The sequence below is a fragment of the Dermacentor andersoni genome, chromosome 7 (genome assembly GCF_023375885.2).
Source record: "Dermacentor andersoni chromosome 7, qqDerAnde1_hic_scaffold, whole genome shotgun sequence".
Lineage (NCBI taxonomy): Eukaryota > Metazoa > Arthropoda > Arachnida > Ixodida > Ixodidae > Dermacentor > Dermacentor andersoni.
This window is the reverse complement of record NC_092820.1, coordinates 113717007-113733583: the sequence shown is the minus strand read 5'-3', so window position 1 is coordinate 113733583 and position 16577 is coordinate 113717007.

Genomic DNA, 16577 nt, shown 5'->3' with positions numbered 1-16577 from the left:
AAGGCGCTACTTCTTCAGCTGGTCAATCCGATGCCGGAATTCCCATAATAATTTGAAAATTGATAGACTGTAGTAAACGACAGGTAATACATTGTTTTAGACCATTTCCCCTTTTGCTGTTGTTGTCTTTTGCGGTTTCTAATTTGCAGCCTGATTTGACATATTCAGCGTCTCTGCAATTCGAATTGTCGTAGAATGTATCGGAAGTACGGACATCTCGGTATGGGGTGTGGGTAAATGTACTGAATGCTGATGCCAAGAAAAAAAAAACGAAACGAAAACGCGACAGAAACGAAGAGTCGGTGAACAGAAGGGTCCATTCTGTACAAAAATTTTTATCAAAAAGTTACAGTGACGTTAAACTTTGTTAAAGCGGGTGACTCGCATGCGTATGGGTGCTATAGTGCACACGACGACATCCGCCCTCGCTGCGCCTTCACACCTAGACTGTTCGCATCCCAGATCGTATTCAAGGCAGCGTTTGTGCGGCCGCGCCACACGAAGCAGCCATCGGTGTAGCATACCCCATAAAAACATTGAACGTGGACACGGTGCCAAAACGCTGGCGTGAGGAATCGCGGCAGCAGCAGCGAGCGAAGTGACCTTCATGCTTCTGTCACTTGAACGCAAAATAAGCGGTGAGAATACAGCGCACGCAAGCTAGGAGCCGTCGGCCCACCTAGACTGTGCCCCCAAAGTAGGCCGTTTTCAAGATAAAACGCGTGCGACCACGCGCGGCTATGCGCGGCCGAACTACAACGCCCCCGCTCCATCCCCTTCCCCCGGTAACATGGCGAAATGCGTGCGACGGAATGCGGCGCGATTCTTCCCGGTGCGCACGCGAGGTTTAGCTGCCATCGACAGCTCGCCGTCGCGCGCTTTCACTCGCACACACAGCGTACAGCGGGGGAGAACCACGTTACCACGAGACAAACGCACTACGTATGCATCGCAAAGAAAACCAGTAGCAACTACCAGAGGAGGTCAACCTAGCGCGCATCCGCCTACCTTCCTCCTCGACCTCGCTCATCCTTACGCACACATTCCTGCCGTGCGTTGAGCGCGCTCCTTCGTACTATCTCCTGCGCGCAATTTTCGTTAGCATCCAGGCGCCTTCCTAATTCGCTTGCTTCGCGGCCTGATACAGCGCCGACTTGAAGAGCTGGGCAGTTACGTCTGCGAATAAAAAACGAGAGAATATGTAACAACACGTCGTCATAAAAAGTCAACATAATGAAGGTACATTTTTAAAACGAATTCTTTTTCGTGCAATGCAAGTGAGGGATGACTGGTACAATCATAATTTTCTTTGCGTATGCGCCAAGCCTCGACAAATTAACGTGTTGTCTTGTCACGAAGCCTGGCTAAAACAGCGCTATGAAACGCAGGGGCGAATCCATATTCTTGCTGCGCAAAGGTAAGCGTGACTGCGTAATGATTGGGTGCACATGAATGAAGCTTGGTACCTGATTGTGACATTGAGGGAGCCCGATGTCTCAGTACTGCATTGTTCAGAAGGCTGTATTTGATTACCTTTACCATTACAAATCCCACCCATTATTTTATGTTTTCACAAGACCTTCCCTTCGCCTACATTGCCAACTATATTTGGGCGCGCGTTTGCACCGGGCCACAGTGTCGGCTACGCCTGTTCGCATGAAAAATGTAACAATATGCTGATGTCGCGGAACGTCACGAAGGTGAAAAAACACGCAATAAGATGACATAAGCTCAAGGAACAAAATCTCACGACAGAGACATACAGACAAAAATATTACAAGGACTACCGGTACAACCGAGAGCAATAGTGTACGGACCGCAGGGTCGCTGACAAAACATAATTTCTTTGTAATTACCAGGCATAAACAGAAACGGCGAGTGCACTAGAAAGTCCGTAATGCCAAGTTTGAACCGCAGTCTTTAATTCGAAGATGTATTCACAGACAGAGAAGAAAGTGAGTTTTATCGCGCAATCCCTGGTCCGTAGACATTTTCTCACGGGTGTACATTACAGGTACGGAAGATACCGCATATTATTTTTTTACTGCTTTCTTAGAAGCGGTGAGTCAGCAATGTACCTGCCTCACAAGTTCTCCTAGCCTCGCGGAACCGTAGGACATTCCAGATGCCACGTGATAAGGTAAGGAAACTTTCCTCTTTCCAGCTCGGCGCCTATATCCAGTGGCTACAATTAGTGAAGAAGGTAATGCCTTGAATTATTGTTATATAACCCCTGATTATGTAAAAAATTACATACGTTAGTCGAGCCGCGACTAATTCCACGTATTAGTAAACGAAACCATACATTCTAATACTCGCGCATCACGAAGGCGCGTGTGCCTCATCGTCCGACTCCTGCGGTAAGTCAATAATTGGCCATGTGACGAAGTGGTTATATCTATCGGCGCATAATTGGTGAACACATTAACTCCACGTGATAAAAGACGCGATATAAAATAAAGCCCAGTCGGTGTATACTTGAGATGGTAGTGTAATACGGCGGAATTCGGGGTTACCTGTTTTTGAGGCGCCGCACAAAGAGTCGCTGTTCCGCTTTGCAGGTGGTCGTACCTCCAGATTGAATCCAACGAACGGGTTCCAGACGAGCTCCAAGCTTACGCTGCCGGTGCTGTCGAGGCGCACCTTACGCGGCAGCTGATGGAGTACCACTGGATAAATATGTTCGGACGGTACTGCGAAGACCAGGCAACGTACTGTGACAAGCTCGCGCAGTTCTTCACAGAAAACTTGAAGTATTCTCAAGAGCAACAGCACCTTCTAAGGAAGAATGACTCCTTCTGGAACATGGTATTACAGTGTGCTATTCTTTTTTTATATATGTGACAAATTTCGTTAAACTAGTTATAAAGTGTGGTAAAAGTGACAAGTTTCAGCTTATTGTTTGTCAGCGTGGTGTGAATGCAAGAAAAACATTGACAGTTAATTACATTTGGCTAAACTGCCACAAAATTTTAACAAAGCGCAAGAAATACCTTTCATTCTTTAATCGCATTTGATCCTTCAACTTGAGTAGCAGAGAACAATATTTCATTGTTTATCAGCTAATACTCCATGCCACAACTTTCCTCCACTTCACGGAACTGCACCACATTTTGCAGCGACAAACTTCTAGATGTTCTAATCGCAGGTGCATCTTCAAATGAAGCAGCTGGCAGGCCTCAGCGATGCCTTCGAAAACAAGCAGCTTGATTTTTCCAGTGAAATTTCCAGTGTTTCAAGAATGGTGTAAGTATATGCATCTATGGAAAGTAAGGTGCATTGCTTTATAATAAAATTTAGTTCCGCTCCCTACAAGTGACGCCGCATTACATATGTGCACGGAATCGAAGTAGCGGTAGCTTTCTTTAGCAGTGTTGCCTATTGAGCGCCCTATACGTTAAATGCAGCGACTTGTGCTTAGCGGGATCAAGTCGCACAGCTGGTGGCTTTTTGTTGGCAAGACTAGTCACCATTTTTATCTACGCCTGTGGTGGTCCATATCTTGCGAGTACGCTGCTTAGCCATGTGCTTTCTAGTAAACAAGTCATAGAGAGAGAGAATAAGCGTTTAATAATCTGAATCAGTGAGAATGACTGCTTCTTTCTTCACCCAAGGCGGGCGACCTCCTCAGTCCAGCTACCGAGTGGCCTGTGCTGCTTTCCAGGCCTGGTTCACCAGCTTGCGCTGCTGCTCCCAATCTGGGGCAGCAGCCCCAGAATGGTGCTTTGGCGTCCCATATTTGCTTGGCGTCCCACGATTCTTGGAGGCCTTCATCGGTGCTTCTGTCTTGAATTCTTCATTCTCTGTCTCTATTTTCTTCATTTCTTGCTTCTGCAAGGTTAGGACGCCCCATCACTATGTGACAAAGGGTGTCGGCGCCCTGCAGGACAGGCAAAGTTATGCAAGTTATGCAAGTTATGCAAGTATGGGTTGCGTGCATTTTATTAATTGTAATGCCGTGTACTAGGAGTTTGTTTGGAGATGCCACAGAGTGGCGGTCTTTTCTCTGGTTAGCTTGGGGTGCGGTAGAGGCTATACGTTTCTCTCAAATTTTTAATGCTGCAGGATATCCGTATACTTCTTGATAATATCCTCGGACCTCATCGCCTTTGCGAACTCATCTGGCAGGAATGACCGGCTTGTACGATCTCGGGCTGCGGCGTGTGCCGCTTCGTTTTCCGCCAATGACTCGTGGGCAGGGGTGCACGCGACTTAGGTATCGGGGACTAGCGTGCATTTTGATATCTTTTGCTGGATTTTCAGTGCGTTGGTGGATATTTTGCATTTTTGAAGATTACAATGCGCAGATTGGGAGTAGCTCAGTATTGCGGCATTTTCCGTGCACGTGGAGATTGCCCACCTCTTCCGTCATGTCCGCATCTCTTGCGAGTATCGTGGCAGCAGCATTTTCTTTGCCTTGGGCATTAATTGCGCTTATTGCGAAAACAGGTATCCTTGAGTGCTTTGCCGTATCCGTGTATCTTGTGTTAGGGTCTCCAGATATCTTGTGCTGTCGCCTGTCTTCATTATGAAAGTTTGTATGTACATTGTTACAGTATGGTACGTCCCGGTAGCGCGAGAGCGGAAGAAGACGAGGTCGACTGTTTTGTGACATCGAAGAAGGATATCATATCCGATACTTTGGTTCGGAGCCCTCGTTATTGCGTTTAATTAAACACCGGTGCAGATCTCCTACATCGTCGCATTTGGTGGGATGTGCGGGTTACGCTCGCTACGACGCTGCGCTAGATCTCCTTAGTGGGCGCCACATCGGTTCCGTCACGGCGCCTTCAAACGACACCGCCTCTTCCACACCCGCCCAGGCTCCATCACATCTAGTGCTATCGCACCCTCATGACCCAGGGATTTTCACCGGCACAAATGGCATAGGCCTCGAAGACTGGCTCACCTGATATGAACGCGTAAGCAACAATAACAGATGGGACGCGAGACTCACGCTTGCCAACGTAATCTTCTACCTCCAAAGCACGGCTCGCGTGTGGTATGACACACACGAAAACCTGACTAGCTGGCAAGTCTGCAAACAAAAGATTCGTGACGTATTTGGAAAATCTGTCGGACGTCAGCTATCAACTAGAAAAGAGCTTGCGACACGGGCTCTGTCATCCACAAAGTCATATATTTGCTATAGACAGGGCGTGCTGACTTTTTGTAAAGACAGACAGTTGATGCCCTCCTTGGGGGCGTGCCAACGCATCGCACAAGCTAAAAGGCGACGCCTCGCACAGCGATTCGGTCGCCGGCCAAACCCCACGGATACTTCCTCCTGATTCAACGTTCCAGCGTTTGGTAAGCCGTCAAGTACACCTACCGCCACGGTGATCGTCTGTCTGGAACTAGAGGCCGTAGCTCCAGCGATCCGTTATTCCCGACCACTCGACAATGACGTGACGACCGTATCGCTCCTTCAGTCTGTCATCTTTGCCGTCAGCAACCGCTGCCCTCATCATCTGTTCTCAGACTGCTTTTCGGTCGCCACCACCGAGATGCCCACTTTGATCCTGGCTCACTGATCCTCTGGCGGCCCTTTCGTCACGTAGGCCTCTATGAAAAGCTGCTGCCGCGTTACGTTGCGCCCTATCGCCTGGTGTGCTAAGTGACTGACTTTACACACCGCGTCTCCCCTGCGGTTGCCCAGACTGTGTCTGCGGCCCTGGCTATAATACTTGTACGCAAATCGAGGCTCAAGCCCTACCACGTGGAATAGCGCCATATACCTTAGGCAGCACCAGGACGGCGCTTTTGCTCCCGGGGTTCCAGTATGGTATGTGCTGGAAGCGCGAGAGCGGAAGAAGACGCGGTCGACTGTTTTCCGATACTGTAGTTCGGAGCCCTCCCTATTCTGTTTACTTAAACACCGGTGCAGATCTCCTACACCGTCACAATATTGCGGTCTACTAGTGCCACCGAAATTGAGTAGCATGTGTGCGTTCGGATTTTCGATTTGTCGTACGATCTCGCAGTTGTTTCCGCGTCCGCAGCCGAAGTAGCACGCTTCTACCGGTGGGAGTAAATTATAAGCATTTCAATGGGGCCCATTTTGTGCGCTTCTGTGAGCTCCTTCCACGTGTGTTGTAGGTACAGTTTGAGTAATCGTGCCCTAGGTGCTCTTTCGGGAATTCCCGATGCAGTCATAACAGCTTTCCCAATCAGGGTGCTTAGTTTTTTTATTTCTATTTCCTCCAGGGCCAGATAGGGGGTGCCATACGCGATCCAGCTCCTGATGAGCGCCTGTTCGATACGCAGCGTGTCTTGCTCTTTAACGCTATGCCTTTGATTCGAAACTTTCTTAACGAGGTGCGCAGTTGGGACAGCGATGTTTGAAGTTTAGGGAGTGTCGCGGCTCCCAACCCGTCCTTGCATATGACAAGGCCAATGATTCGCAACAACTCCACTCGTGGTATTTCGATTCCCCTAATCATTACGCTCGGATCGGGTTGCTCGTAGTCAGCTGGCGTGCCTCGAGCTCTGGCTTTGAGCACTAAAAATTCTGATTTTTCAGGTGCGCAAACTAGCTTGCATTTCTTAAAGTAACGTTTGATTCAATTTACTGCGTTCTGTGGTGCTTTCTGTTTGCCCTTAGATGATGCTTTGGTCCATATTGTTATATCGGCTGCGTAAAATGCGTGACTGAGCCCTTCTATTTCATTTAGTTCTTTAGGTAATCGCACCATTCTGACGTAGAAGAGCAAAGGCGAGATTACCAAACCTGGAGGCGTTCCCTTCTTCCGCACGTTGAACTACTTTTCAGTTCTTAGGTTGCCAATCCCACTGGTGGTCGTTTTGTCTGACAAGAAATTTTCTACATATATGAACAATCGCTCACCACAGTCGGTCGCCTGGAGGTTGCGGAGCACCGCCTCCTGTGCGACGTTGTCAAAGGCACGCTTGAGGTTACTTGCCAGAATGGGGTACCTTTGACGTTTTTCCAGGTAGCCTAGTAGGTCTTCCGTGAGTTCTAACATGCTATCTTGCGTAGAAAGATGTTACCTAAAGCCAAACATAGTGGTCATTTTCTTCGGAATCAGAAGTGAGGTGTTCGTGCGCCATGCGTTCCATCAGCTTTCCTACACTCGGTGTCGGGGAAATGGGGCGGAGTTTCCCTGGTTGCAGCGGTTTGTAAGTGCCTTGCAACCATGACGATTTCAGCATGTTTGCATGCTGCTCGGATTTCGCCCCTCTCATAGCACTCATTCTTGAAATTTAGTAGATTGTTTACTTATTTCTGGTTGATATTTCGGAGGACTTTGTTAGTGACCTTGTCCATTCCCACTGAGTTGTTTAGAGTTAGCTTTGCTAGTGCTGCCTCAATCGGAGGGTGCGGAAAGGATCTCTCCAATTTTGGAATGGGTGTGCCCTTGCATGACTTTGAGTTACTCTTGCTCTGGCTTTTCGTCCAGTGGATTACTTTTGATTTCGTCCAATGCTTGCTACTCTGTACCTTGGTAAATGTGTAATAACATTGCAAGGCTATGACCCTGTTGTGTCTTGGTTTTTGTCTTGGTAGAAGTGACTTGAGAATGAGTCATGTCTGTCTTGTGCTTAGCGTGTCTTTAAGCTGGGCACAGGTTTGGTTCCAATTTTGCCTGGTAAGTTCTTCATCGTGACCCTCGGCCAATTGAGTAATGTGGACGATACATTGCCTGAGTTTTCGGCTGTGTTTCATCTTTTTCCATCGTCTGAGAAGTCCTGGTCGGACCTCCCATAGGTGGAGGAGGTGTGCGTCGACTGCTGCTGTGTCCGTTGTCAATTGAATTTCCTTTACATACTTTTTTCACTTCCTTGATGACGGTGCAGAGTCAAGCTCCAATTTCATCAACTTTGGCGGCTTCGTCACTTTGCTGAAAGCGGCCCAGTCTGTGAATTTAGTTCTCCTGGTTCTCATCTGAGTCTTGTGGTGCAATATATTAAACTGTATGATATGATGATCGCTACCAAGGTTCTCCTCGAGTATGGTCCACTGGGCCCCGGTGATGCCCTCAGTAACGGCTAAATCGGGCTGTCGTCGCGAGAGAGGCTGTTGCCCTTTCTCCTGGGCTCGTGCGGGTTATTCCACAGCGTCAGATCACATTGCTGTGCTGCGTCATGCACATCCGCTCCTTTCTTAGTGGTTTGATGGTATCGCCAAGCCGTATGTGGTGCGTTAAAATGCTTAGGTGTGAATGGCCGAAGGAATGAGGAGTCAATGGTTTGGTTTGGTTAGTTTGGGTTTAATGGCACAAAGGCAACTAAGGCAATGCTGTGCCAGGAAGAGTCAATGTTCAAGATAGGCTGGTTTCATGTGGACGCACGACATCGTCTCTTCTTTGCAGCGAACGCCAATCTTCAAGGTTTTCTCTGAGCGCGAAACTACACGAAAGGGTCCTTCATAGGAGTCAAGGAGTGGAGTCCTTCAAGGAGTCAAGGGTGGCTTGATAGCGTCGTGCAGCAGAAAGACGTGCGTGGTTGTGTCAGAAAGGCCACGAAGGAGTGAAGCATGCGAGACGACAAGTACACCCTTTCAGAACCAAACTCCAAGTGCTTGATTTTTCATGCGCCCCATAGCTCGTGCGCAGAGGACTGCTCTGGTCAGCTGAAATGTGGCGACCACTATAATAACCAGGAGCACATACTTAATAGTCCAAGCCAGTAGGCAACTTGGGTAACTGCGTCGGGGTAAGAGGCTAAATATATACAGGGCTGTCCCAGGTACTTATAGCCAGAGTTAAGAAATATGCGAATGCCACGTACCTGGACAAAACCTCGGTAATGTTGCTTGACGTCGCATGGAGATGCTCAAATTATATTTTAATTCCGCCTAATTAGATAATTAACCTTCATTATTCAACTTCAAAATATTATCATTACATGAAAGGTGCGAACGAGAAAATCGTAGAGCGACATGAAAAACTCCCGATACAGCTTTCTGTTGCTGAATACGTGCTGCATAAACGTACTTTTCTGAGCGGGAACGGAACCCGCAAATACACGCAAAGTGCCTCGAGCGGCTAGTCGCACGTCTGCTGACCAGCGATAAGGTCCACGCCTGATCGACCATGAATCACAGGCATTAAACGAGAGGCCACGTAAAAACAAACGCACAGTTTAATCAACTGAAATTATGCCCTTCACATGATAAAAAAGAATACAAAAAGAAACTACAAGCAGACGGTGGAAAGCTTCGCAACTGGAGTACGGGTCACACGCAACACAAACACTGCCGTGACGCGTGACACAAACTCACCACACGGAATTTGCAACACTTGCGAAATAATAGATAATAATAAATAGTAACAACAAGAAAGCAGTGCTGCAACAACATATTACCACAGTAAGCAAGAAAGAACTTCAGGCACAGCAAGCCCATCCAAGGACAGACCCAGCTCAGTCACCCGAGACACCTGCACCCTCCACCGACACGCCATCACACCAAGGCATACAATCAATGGACACAACCCAAGACGAGCCCCAGGAGGAGAAGACCACTGATCCAACCCCCAAGAAACGAGCACGCACCGAACCTACACCCACCGCTGTCCCTGAGCAGAACACCGACACGTTATCGCACCAAGGCACAGAATCAAAGGACAAAACCCAAGACGAACCCCAGGAGGAGACGACCACTAACCCAACCACCAAGAAACGAACACGCACTTCATCACGACATTACAAGGACCTGACCCAATTGGAAACTCAGCTCGAAAACAAAATTGAAGCGTTCGCCAACACCTTCGCCAGCACGGCTGCCGTGACCGACCAACGATTGGCGCGGCTGGAGGAACTGATCACCACGTCTTTCCGCACCATACAAGAGCGTTTCGAATTCATTGAACACACCCTCAAGCTCATAGTGCGCAGCCACATCTTTTCAACGGAATTCGCCAACCACCAATAACCTCCAAGAACAGACGCAAGCCCCACCCTCGCCCCAACTATGCCCCAACCCCAATCCACAATAGGATCGCTACCGGGCCTTACGGTCTGGCAATGGAATTGCCACAGTTACAACAACAAGAAAGTAGTGCTGCAACAACATATTACAACAGTAAACAAGAAACGCGACAATATCCTGTTGGAAGAAATCGCGACGGTGACCCCCACCCTCCCTGGGTAGCGCGCTCACGTTAGCCAAGCTGAGGGACGGGACGTCTGCACGTTCGTCCGCAAAGGGCTCATGTTCATCGAGCACCAACTCAAACACGGCCGCAGCAGGGTGGAATACGCCTTCACCGAAATCATCCCAAGCAAACAACGGAAAGGCAGCCTGTTCATCGCCAACATCTACAGTAACCCCAAGCACCAAACACAGAAATTCAAGACCCTACTACACACAGCCAGCACCCAAGCCAGAGACAACACGTTGCTGATCGGAGGGGACTTCAACGCCACCCATCGAGCGTGGGGTTACGTGAAGGACACGGCCAAGTGACGGGGCTTATTACAGGATACCCTGAACCACAGCTGTGTCCTAACCACGGACCCCGCGCATCCTACCCGCATCGGCAACTCCGTAGCACGAGACATCATACCAGATCTTACATTCATCAAAAATGACTACACGGGCGTAGACCTGGGCAGTGATCACTACATCCTCGAAATTACTATACTCAACCAATTACGGAGCAATACCATTAAACACAAGTGGACGGACTGGGACGAATTCCGTAAGGGGCGCCTCACCACAGCACATCACAGAGATCGAAACCTGGACGGCGGAGCTCCACGATGCAGTGCGCTCAGCCACAAAGACCATAGAAACAGACGAGGACGTCATCATCATGGACAGCTGCCTGGCCCATCTGATCGAGGCCAAGCGTTCGATACAGGCGCGTTGGAAGCAGCACCGGTTGGATCGCAAATTGAGGAAGAAGGTGGCGGACTTAAACAGGGCCATTGAACACCATTGCATGCTCCTGTGTCGTCAGCAGTAGAACGAAATCTGTAACCGAGCTGACAGGGAACTGCATCGCAGTTGTACATGGAATCTATTTCGGCACCTCCTAGACAAAACAAAGACCAAGTCATACCAGCGCGACCGCTTAGCTCGCCTCATGCAGACCATCACACAACAACAAGGAAAAGACGCTCTTATCAGAAGCCTGGAAGCCAAGTGTCTGCCAGGCACGCCAATGGAAACCCATCCGCCGTATGGGGGGCTGCCCAACGCGTGGCTCGACCGAGACATTACCATATCAGAGGTACGAGTAGCGCTGCACGAGCTGAACACCCGCTTAGCAGCCGGCCCCAATCTCGTTACCAATAAGATGCTACGCAACCTCGACCATGCTTCGATAGAGGCCCTAACCCATTACTTCAATAAATGCTGGCATTCGGGGAAGCTCCCCCGACAGTGGAAAACGGCAAGAACGATCCTGATTCCGAAACCGGCCACACTACTGGACATCGGCAACCTGCGTCCCATCTCGCTGACGTCCTGCGTGGGCAAGGTGCTGGAGCATGTTGTCGCCAACCGGTGGCAGGAATACCTAGAGAAGGAAGGCCTCTATTCTGACACGAGGATCGGCTTCCGTCGCAGACACAGCCCACAAGATGCCATGTTACAACTCAAACAAGAAATCATCGACAACGAGACACAAGACAGCAAAGTAATTCTGGGTCTCGATTTACAAAGCGCATTCGGCAAACTCAAACACTTAGCCATATTAGCACACGTATCAAGACTCAACATGGGGGAAACGAGCTACAATTATATTCAAGACTTCTTGACCAACCGCGCGTTGCAACTGCACGCCGGAGACCTCAAGGTCCCCGAACACAAGCTCGGTAGTACGGGTACTCCACAGGGTTCGGTTATCTCGCCGTTGCTCTTTAACCTCGTCATGATCGGGGTAGCGAGGGCAGTAACGGGGACCGGCGTCCGGCATACGATCTACTCCGACGACATTACCCTGTGGGCGGCCGGTGGCACCGACGCCAGCATCGAGCAACAGTTGCAAGTGGCGGTTACCGCCATCGAGCAGCACCTTGACGGCACAGGCCTAATTTGCTCGCCCGCTAAATCCGAGCTGTTCGTGCTCACACCGCTTCGACCGGGACGGAAGCGCGCTCCCCTTCGGGAGTGTGACCACATCAAGATTCTGACTGCATCGGGGCAATGCATCCCCGAAGTTCCCAAGATCAGGGCCCTGGGCCTGCTGGTCAACAAGAGCGGCCGCAACGACGAGACCATCAACCAGCTTACCACCAAGGCAATGGACGCCTTCAGGCTCACACACCGAGTCTCTACACGATGGGCGGGCATGCGTGAAGACAGTCTCGTGCGCCTGTTCCAGTCGTTCGTGATCAGTCACATCGCCTACGTTGCGGCCTACCTCAACTGACACGTCACTGACAGGACCAAGATCAACACGCTGATCAGACGGGCTTGCAAGACGGCGCTGGGTTTAATGGAGACCACGAGTACGGCTCGGTTACTACAGATCGGCGTCCATAACACCCTAGAAGAAATAGCCGAGGCGCAGCTCACCGCGCAATTCAGGCGCCTCTCTACCACCAAGACGGGCCGCAGTATACTGACGTCCCTGGGTTACAACCCCCAAGCTCCCAGCCGGCAACCGTGCGAGATCACAGATGAGGCGCGGGCCCACATTTACGTTGGACCCCATCCCGAAGAACATGCACCCAGAGTACAACCAAGAACGGCGGCAGGCGCGGGCCAGGACCCTCACCGAACAAGACGGCCAACAGTCGCACGCCGGGTACGTGGACGCAGCGGAATACAAGCGGGAAGGCTTCGCGGCAGTGGTCGTTGCGGCGGCTACTGGCACCAAGACAACGGCAGCGAGCGTGCGGTGCACGAACGCCTATACGCTGAGGAGGTTGCCATCGCTCTGGCGATCACCGAGGCCGAGTGTCGCACCGTGCTCAGCGACTCGAGGAATGCCGTGCGCAACTTTGCCAAGGGGCGAATATGTGCGCCGGCAGCCGCCATCATCGGCAAGCTCCAACTTGAAGACCGCGACAGCACCGTCCGTATCAAGTGGTTCCCGGCGCACGCCGGCGAGTGTGCATCCTCACCGAACCACAACGAGAAGGCCCATTCGGCGGCGCGAGCACTTACTTTCCGCGCCCCCGAGAGTGACCGTTCTGTGTGGTCGTTCGAAACCAAGGACAGATTGGCCAGCTATACCGAAGTAAACGAGTGTTATCGCTTAGCTCGACGGACAATGCCGCCTCCCCACCCGGCACTCAGTCGGGAGGAGGCCGTAATCCTAAGGCAAATACAGACCGCGTCACTCCTCGCCCCCGCAATGCTGCACGTGCTTAACTCAGATCTCTATCCGAGTGGGCGGTGCGGTGTTTGTGCAGCGCGTCCGGCGGACCAATGGCACATCATGTGGGGCTGTGCCAGGTTCCCGACGGCAGCTACCTCCAGGGCTTACCCGCCCGAACTTCAAGGTGCACTGCAGAGTGCAGACAAGGACTCACAACTACGGGCCGCCCAGCAGGCCCGGGGTGCGCTCGAAAAGCGCAAGCCTCATGACCCGCTACAAACGGGCCCAACTGGGCTAGTGCAGAGTAGGGTAGTGCAGAGTAGGGCCAGCGTCACGACGCGTTGAACCATCGTTTGCCGGCACTTTATTAAAGTTATCCTTGTCCTATACCCGATAGAAATGAAAAAAAAAAAAAATCGCGCTTTCCAGCTCGTGAAGATGGTCGAACAGCGAACCTGTGCTGCGCTGCCGTTGAGCTTTGGCTTCTCGGGAGCGCAGCTCGGGGTCAACCTCCCGGTGCTGCCGATGTGTTTCCGCGTCGGAGGCGCGAACTTCGGGCTCGGCCTCAATGCGCTGCCGTTTAAACTCGACATCTCTGGCACGCAGCTTTGGGTGGGCCTTACGACGACGAGCCTGTTCACGAGCCAACTCTCGCTGACGCTCGTGGTAGGCCGCTTCTTCCTCAGGAGAATGACTATTCGTGGTCTTCCCATAGTTGTAGCTGTTGTGTCGGCTGGCGCTGATGTAGATAAGAGCACTCTGCGAAGTGCGCATGCACCACTATGGGTTAAAAGCAGAGTTCCGCTTGCTAGCGGGTGCTTTTCTTGTCCGAGCCTTAACCCACAAGCATGGGTTAATAAACGTCGTTCACCCGGAACTTGTCTGCTCCTTTCAGCTCGTTTGGTGGAAAACATTACTGTAGCTGGGATGGAATGTGCGGAACCAACAATCCAAAGCTCTTTATATTGTGCGCAAGGCAAAACACTGCAGATGCGGGCGCTGCAATCGTTTTGACGATTGGTTGAATTTGTTTACGATTGACGTCTTTGTGCTGCTTAACGAGGTTGCACACACGGTCAGCTGCGACGGAGGGAAGGACTTCAGTGACGGTATGCCGGCAGTCCGCCGTTGTCGCTCGGCAGCATCCGCCCGGCATTGCCGCTTGCGATTCTTCTAAATTAAATTGCTTCAAAATTAAGTTTGTCCGTCACGTAAGACAAATAATGGCGCATACCGCCTTAAGAAATGCTCATACTCCTGTAACGTGACTTTTATGAAACGGAAAAATTAAAGGCAGACTAGCTTCCTGACTATGCTATAGTATTTTCACCGTAGTAATTTATGAGCTACATTCAAGTACGTTATTTGTCATCATTTATTCAAGTGCTATAGGTCTTAACATCGGCGCTATGAGGCGGGGAATAGAAAAATGGGTAGGCATTGGCACGAATTTGTCCCCACTCCGTACTCGTGAATGGCGGCTTGCATGTACCTGAAAAGCAAAGTAGATAAGTGTTATACATTGCCTGTGGCGTTGACCTCTGGGCTGATATTCTCGATGGCGTTTGCACTCAATAACTTGCAACAAATGGAGACGCTGCATGTTTTGATCGAAATCAAACAGCCTTGTGAGAATAACGGGAAGCATTCGCGTTATAGCGAGATCATGCAATGCACACAATAGATAATCGTGTTTTACGAACAGCAAGTCTATTAAAGAAAGAAAAATCGGTATCCAGGCATGAGACGATTTAAAGAAAGTTGCAAGGTAGCAGAATGCTTGCTTGTTAAATGGATAAATCAGAGATAGCTTGCTTTAATCATGCGCGCTGATAGTGGTGATTACATATTCTCGCAGAAACTTTGAATCAAGCATGTTTCGCCTATACTGGGATCATTTGCAGTAAAAATCTATAGGACGGCACGAGCCCACTCATTAGTCAAATTAAAATGTCAGGAAATGCTCTGAATTTGCTTTACATTTCAGTTGTTACTTAGTATGTTTCCAAGATTTATCGCCATAGTACTTTTTTCTGAGCCTATTTTTGTATCCATTGGTGAGTGCGTTGAGCATGCCAAAGCCTTGCTAGGTGGCGATAGAAAATTTATAAAGTACATTTTATTTTCACATTGTGCAAGTACCAACAGCGCACTATAGGGTATTTTGGTAGAGGGGAGCAAAGCCGCAAACGATATTGACGAATGAGACCACACATATTGCGGAGACGATAACACGTATAACATCTACACATCATCCATACACACTCTGGTGCACCTATTGTACGTGTATATCGGTTCAGTCTATCTATGACTTTTAAAGTAAATTCTCTCGTTGAGATTTCTACCGTTTTTACTGGCGCTCTGCTATCCTAAACGCCTGCAGGGGTGAAATGTTTCACCTGTTGCCTATGCATTGTTTTGGCCAGGCAATACCCGGCGTATAGAAACACCAAATAACTTTTTGACTGATGAGTCAGCTGAGAAGCAGGAAGTTGCTGAGGAATACCATTCCCGCTCGAATTTTCGTTAGCGTGATTTTTTATCCACTCGTAGCCTTGCAAGAAATGTATACTGATATACAACCAGTGGAAAACCTTGAAATAGATGAAAACCAACGAAAGAATGTGTTGCCTACTTTGTTTCTTGTGCTATATTCATCACGTGTGCGTAACTTTATGACTGTTGTTTACCAACGCTACAGGTACCTCAACGCCCTCGCAGACATTCAAGACTTCGAAAATGTTTTGGGACGAACGCCAAACTTATACTCTATCGATAGGATACTAGCCTGCTCAGCACTTGTCAAGATCATCGGCGACTTCGAGGACCTCTACTTCGCCCACACCACCTGGTTCCTCTATAGGGCGATGCTACGCGTGCAGAAGAAGTACATTTTGCCATGGCACCAAACAGCTTCAAGGACTACACCGGGTGAGCGAAAGCACGCTTGCTCGATTTGCCTTCATCAATAATACTGTTGGCGGCCAGCACATTCGCGCGGCTGCGTTGCCAATTTTTGTCGCGAATGAAGTGTACCCGAAGCGTTAAGATCTCCCCGCAAAACAGCTTTCATGGGGCTGCCCACTGAGGTCGTTCTCAGGAAGAACTTAGAATTCACTCTTCTTCGTTATGGTCGGGGCGCAAGTTCATTTGCTTATGGGATTATGTCTTTTAGTAATACTAATTGGCCACAGCTTCCTGTACACATGTTCCCCTGTATTCTGACGCCTATGAGTAGGAATACGTTTGCAGTTAGAAAAAGGAAGCCATCTTAGAACTCTAGGTGGGCTTAGCACGATGAAGCTGTTTCTACGGCGGTGACTACGAAATGACGAAATGTAA